This window comes from Crocodylus porosus, unplaced genomic scaffold (assembly GCF_001723895.1).
Source record: "Crocodylus porosus isolate Cpor-Errol unplaced genomic scaffold, CroPor_comp1, whole genome shotgun sequence".
Classification (NCBI taxonomy): Eukaryota; Metazoa; Chordata; order Crocodylia; family Crocodylidae; genus Crocodylus; species Crocodylus porosus.
In genome coordinates, this window is record NW_017728920.1 from 2,920,999 (window position 1) to 2,927,497 (window position 6,499).

At 41.5% G+C, this 6,499-nt stretch overlaps 1 long non-coding RNA gene across 1 annotated transcript in view; it reads right to left on the reverse strand.

Moving 5' to 3' along the window:
• The window catches only part of LOC109312568, a 6,195-nt gene extending 1,116 nt beyond the window's left edge, over positions 1–5,079 (reverse strand). The window contains exons 1-2 of the long non-coding RNA XR_002101851.1: positions 4,998–5,079; positions 4,732–4,737 (exon numbers count right to left, since the gene is read on the reverse strand). This is a non-coding gene — a long non-coding RNA (uncharacterized LOC109312568). The remainder of the gene's footprint in view (positions 1–4,731; positions 4,738–4,997) is intronic.
• Between the last annotated feature and the right edge of the window lie 1,420 nt (positions 5,080–6,499).

The window sequence follows — 6,499 nt, forward strand, 5'->3', positions numbered from 1 at the left end:
AAACTAGTCAGGGGGGATCAGCAGGCACTGGGGAAGTACCCGTTCCCCCAAGCACTGCCAGGAGTGGCCAGGAATAATGGTCACAAGCTGGCAGAGGGTAGATTTAGGCTAGATATCAGGAGATTCTACTTCATGGTCAGGGCAGCTAGGATTTGGAACCAACTTCCAAGAGTAGTGGTGCTGGCTTCTACCCTGGGGGTCTTGAAGAGGAGGTTAGATGAACACCTTGCTGGGGTTGTTTGACCCCAATAACCTTTCCTGCCATGGCAGGGGTCAGACTAGATGATCTACTCAGGTCCCTTCCGACCCTAGAAACTATGAAACTTGACCTCTGCTGATATTTGAATCCCATATTCAGTTGGAGAGAACATACAAAGCAGTGAGTGGTAAAAGCAGTGAAAATCATCTTGATTTAACTCTCTGCCCCTGCCACAGACATCCTATGTAATTTTAAACAATTCACTTAGGGTCTAGTTACACATTGTGCTTTAAGTTGTTCAGAAGTTGATCAGTGTCAGTTGCTAGCTCAAGTTTGGAGCAGTCACACCTTAACATTAAAAACCTTCTCTGCCTCTGACCTGCACATCTGTGACTTGCCACTAGAGGGCTGGGAAGCAGGGGCTGGACGAGAAGCTACTACTAAGTGGCCACTGGAGGGCTGGTGATCCAGGACAGGCTTCTATCCCTGCTCTAGGTTGGGTTGGGGGTGTTGGAAAGATAGTTTTGGTGGGCAGGAACTGAAAGATAAAATAAAAAGAAGTATTAACAATTAAGAGGAAATAAATTAAAGAAGATCTCATATTTTAGTAAATAGGGATTGGGATTGGGATTGGGATCGGGATTGGGGTGTGAAAGGTACTTGTCATGCTTCTTGGGGGGCTGGGAGCAGTGGGTTATGTGTCATGTTGTGTCAGGGTTGACAGTAGTTTTACAAAGAGTTTAGATTATGGATTTGTATAGGATGGTTTGGATAGGGATGATCCTGCCTTACGTACATGGTTCAGCTAAATGACCTCTTGAGGGCCCTTTCAGCCCTATTCTCTATGATTTTATGATTCTAGGACAACTAACCCACGTAGGAATAGTGCTCCCTGGGATACTGGAATACTGTGAATCGGTCATTTAATCTCTGTGAACAATCAGAAGTCAGGCTAAATTAAGCTGGTTAGCACAACTGAAAGATACATACACACATACTTCAAATAGCATAACTTTAAGACACCAAGGGTAGGTCCTCATGTGTAGGGGTGTGCATTTTGTAGTGCCACAAACCATTCTGTGGAACTACAAACCACATGCAGGGCACATGAAAACCTAGTGGCAAAATTTGCTACCAGGAGTTCCCTGTAGCAAAAAACAAAAACAAACAAACAAAAAAAATGAACAACAAGCAGTGGAAAACAATAATACACCAGCACAAATGGAGGGTACTCCAACAAGCCACCTGGCCAGCAGGTAAGTCTGTCCCACCCTCCCTTACCTGTACCCGGGACAATTTTCTGTGCACTGAAGTGCACATGCAGGGGTGTGCAGTGAGGCACAAAGCAATGGCACAAATTTGAGCTAATGCTATTTGTGCCTCTGCAAGAAAACACCCCTTTATGTGGGGAACCTGCCCCTAGAGGACACATAGCACTTTTTAACAAGCATGACTATGTGATTCATTATGTTTTAAGTGCCCTTAACAAGGTTTAATTGTAACTTCTAATCTTACCCTAAGAAAGCTGTTCTACTAAGGGGCATTTGGAAATTTAACATTCAGTGACTCAGGTATTTCTATTTGCCGTTAAAAAATTGTGTAACTATAATCACATTTAGGGGCCAAGTTTTTGTGTTTTTAAGGTCATGCTTTTTTACATGATCATAACACTTAATTGTACTATTGAAATGACTTCCAAATTCCTATCTCAAGTTAAGTTCAGTAACCTCATCATTAAACTGTCTAAAATTCAGTGTTGGTATTAGTATTTAGTGGTCTTTGTGCTGTAGAATTAAGTCATCTAGAAAGTTCAGAGATGCCACTTTTCTCATATGCTATATTGTATCCTCTTTAGATTTCTTGGGAGGCACTGTAAGTTAGCTAGCAATATGCATAGCTTCAGGCTATAGCTGGGAAATGTATACCTATATATAGTTTCAGTACTCAGTAATAGGTTTAACTTGAAATTGGTCCATTGCCTAAAGAGCAGGAATTAGAAGGCACAGACTTCTGGAGGACCCAGTGAGAAATTTAACATTTAAATGACTGGTGCACTGCCTGTGGGACAAAAAGTAAATCACGCATTAGCTCGAGATTCAAGGGAAATGCAAACATGCCTGGAAAAGGTTGAAAAGGTGATTGTACATGCAAGTCCCAAGGGCTAATGAAGTGGAGATGAAGCAGAAGATCAGGCACAGAGGTGCATTTCCTAAAGATGGTGGTGAGGAATGGGTGAAACAGTAAAAATGCCTGTTTGAAAATCACTGTCTCTCTAGGAACAAAATATTAGTTATGAAAGATATGTATTCAAATGAGAAGACAAGATGAAGGGGACACAGCAGAGGAGTTTTTACATTTGAATAGGGCCCATTTCACACACCCCTAATTAATAGTATCATAATGGAAATGGGTACTTCCTAGTAACTTTCAAGAGACTAGCTAGACAGAATGCAGCATTTGTGGTACAAGTTGTCATTAGGAGCCTTCACAAAGTGCCTGGAAGAGGAGCTGTGAAACATGACAGCACAGGGTATCAGCTGGAGAACAGGAAAAGCAAAAACAAGGGGTCTCTCCTTATTAATCATAAATAAAAATGGAGGGAAGCTGTGTCTGTGTATGAAGACTAAGGAAGTGAGCAAAGACATAAAAAGAACATTTCCATTACCCAGGAGAAGTGAAATATATTGCTCGAGATGGCAGGAACCAAATTCTTCAGCAAACTAGGTACTTCGACAGGATTTTGGCCGACTCCCTATAACACAGAGATCTGCACTTTCAATGCACCATTTGACAAATACTGTTTTCTAAAGCTGCCAGAAGTAATTCACTGTACAATGACCCAGGTGCTAGAAGAAATATCAGGTGTGAAAATATACATTAATAAAACCATCATTTGAGGCAATACTACAATAAAATATCATCCTTTGTTCTCCTGTAGGGCCAGGCCAACTCTCAGGATCTCAAAATTGCACTGTTAGACAGGATATAATTGCACATATACACACACAAAAATCAGTTAGGTGCATACACGCACACTAGGTGCATACACACCCAAGATTACCAGTCTAAGCACATGCACATCTATAACCAGTTCAAGCACATACACACTATACACATAAAAACTTAGACAAAAATCAGTTGTCTATACCCACACAGTCAATTCACATACATGGATCATTAATTTGTATATCATGCACAGAATTTTATTATATATATATATACACACACACACATACACACACACATCCATATATCTAGATAGATAGATAGATAGATATGCCAGTTCACACACTCACCACCCACTTACACATACATAACCCACTTACACATACATAGAGGTGAGTTCCTAACTTGGGGGGTATGGTGTGTGTGTGTGTGTGTGTGTGTGTGTGTGTGTGTGTGTGTGTGTGTGTGTGCTTGGGGTACTTGAAGTACCTAGGGTACTTGCTGACTATGGAAGGGGGAATCAAGGGTCAAAGATTTTCAGGAGGGAGATGGATGGGGTTATGATGAGAGAGGGAAAAATAAGAGAGTGAAAGTGCCAGGATTAGAACCAGCAGACTGGAGGGGAAGCTGGGGTTACTTAAGGCCAAGTGACTGGGGTTACTTAGGGTCACTGAGGCTTGGGTTACTTAGGGTTAATATGCCTTGGGGTTACTGTGGGTCACTTGGTGCTGGAGTAGAAGCAATGGAGAAAGCCTGGTGGCAAGGAGGAAACAGCCAGGAAACAAAGAGGCAGAAATGTTAGAGATTGGGTCTGAAAACTGAGAGGGAGGAAGCTGGGAAATTGGAAGCAGGTAAGTGATGGCAAGAAGACAACCAGGAAACAGAGAGGAAGAAATCTGGGGTATTGGGGCTGGAAACTGAGAGGTAGAAAGCTGAGAGATAGTCAGAAAATCAGGAAGGAGGGTCAGGAGGTCAGTAAGACAAAAACCCAACTTGGGGTTTCAAAATAACAGGCTTATTAAACAGACAACACACTACACGGCCCCACAAAGTTATTGGTTCCTACACACACACGCACAAACACACACACACACACACATGCAAGCACTCATATACACACCCACACAATGGTAGCAGGAGAGAAAAAAAAGGTTTGGTGGAGGGATTGTCAAGTTGTGTAGGGACAGAGTCCAGGTCCTTTCCTTGGAGAAGGAATGTGGGTGATAGCGACCTATCCTGGGCTGTGAGTTGATTTTTGATGGCCAGTTGGGGTCTTCTCCAGCAAGGTGTTGCCCAGAGGGGGTTGCTGGCAGGGCCTCTGGGTGGATAGGTAGTGTGGCATGGTGCTGATCCAGGTGAGGACGTGCAGTTCCAGGTGTCTGTTTTGCAATAGTGGGTTAGCTGATTTCTGTAGAGTTTTTGTCTTTCAAATGCTGTGTCTATGGTTCCTGGGTGAATCCATGGAAGGCAATGGTCCAGTCATGGAGCTGATGGTCCAGTCATTGAGTTGATTATTCAGTAGAGGCCTGCTACCATTGTATCTCAAGCACCCTCATTCATCCCCATTAATTTGGGAAACAATTTACATGAAACTTGTTAGACATGAGTCATAAGTTACACCTGGGCAGAGGACACAAGATAGAGGCTTGACATTCAAAATGGAAACTTGGCATTACTTGACATTACTTATGCTAACATACACATGTAGGCTTAAATCATATAGTATCAGTTAAAAAAAACAAAACAGTAAAAATCAGTAAAATAGTAATCACAGTGTAAAAATCAGTATAAACATAATAATTATACAATATAAAACGGTAGATCAAAGAAGATGAGACACACTCACACACACAAAACTTGCTACAAAAATGCTAAAGCTTCTCCTATGTCTTAACTTACTCATACTTATCTATAAGGAATAGAGAGGGGAAAAAAAGTCAAAAATAGTTGGGGAAGGGACAGAATGTATTTTAAAATTTAAGATAAAAAAGAAAAACCAGAGGTTTTGCTACACCTTGACATAGTGAACTAGAAAATGTGAGTACTAACAATATTAAATTGAAAAAGGGCAAATATCAGTGGAAGTAATATAATTTGGAAAGAAACTACATTCTCAGAAAATTTTACTTGGGAACTCAAATAATCATACCATGTTTAATATTTAGAAGCCTAAAGATGGGGAAAAATTCAGAATTTTAAATGCTCTTGGGTATATTGAATTATGCCAGTAAGTTCATAACTAAGTCTTCAGCTTACACAACATACCAAAGACATTTGAAGCATGAAGTCACCAAACAGGGATGGATTTCAGAACATTTAGAAGAATGTAAAGGTTTAAAGCATGTACTGACACCATCTTTGGTACTGTATTTCCTTTTGATCCTTTGAAAGACATTAGTATCTGAAAAGGAGGACTAAGTGATATATTATTACAGTGTCATGGAACCATGAAGGGCTACACATGAAGGGCTATGACAGCTGCAGAACAAGATAAATGAAAAAGTAGTCAAATTGAAAAAGTAATAGCATATCAGCCATGGGCAGTCAGGTTGGGGATGGGCTGTGAGGAGCATCATGGTGTTGGGTGAAGTCAGTGGTAGTAGGGTGTAGGGCAGCGTAGGAGACCCCCGTGTTGGGAGCAGCAAGATACTAAAACATTACTGTAGTCTTGTGAAGTTGTCATACCAAAAAAAAAAAAAAAAAAGCTGATAGGAAAATCAGGTGTTAGTAAAAATGTTAGTGTTAGTAAAAAAAAAAACCTTGGGTTCACAACCCTGATATAGGACTAAAGATGCTTTATAAAGGAGGCAAATATTATGATCACATTTGTTTTAAAGAAGGGGAAACTAACACACAGGAAGACTAAATCTTTCCCCATAGTTACCCAGGAGGCTGCTGAAAGAGTCAGGGATCTTCTAATTTTTAATCTAGTTCTCTGGCTCTGTTTACATGAGACATTTTACTGCACAGTAGCAAATATATTCACAAGTAAACTACACCATAATACACAAAGTTAGATGCCAACCAGGAGCAAACTTGCTCCTGGTCAGCCCCATCACTAGGATGACAGTTCTATGCTTGTCCCAGACTCAGGTCCTTAAAATCCTACATGCACAGTGAGCCCTGAGGCACAACAGCAGGGAGCCTGAAGGCAAACCAGGCTACTGTGTCCGCCTGTGCAGGCAGGCAAACCTCAGCAGCCTACCCAGATCCTGCAAGTGCTGTGGGGCATCACCTGTTGCACAGTTTCCAGTTCCATGCTATGTCCCTGTCCTGGGTGCTACAGGCAGCTGCCCAAGCCTGGCAGCAAAGGGGCAGCCAGGCAGAGATCCATAGATCAAATGTGGGTCATCA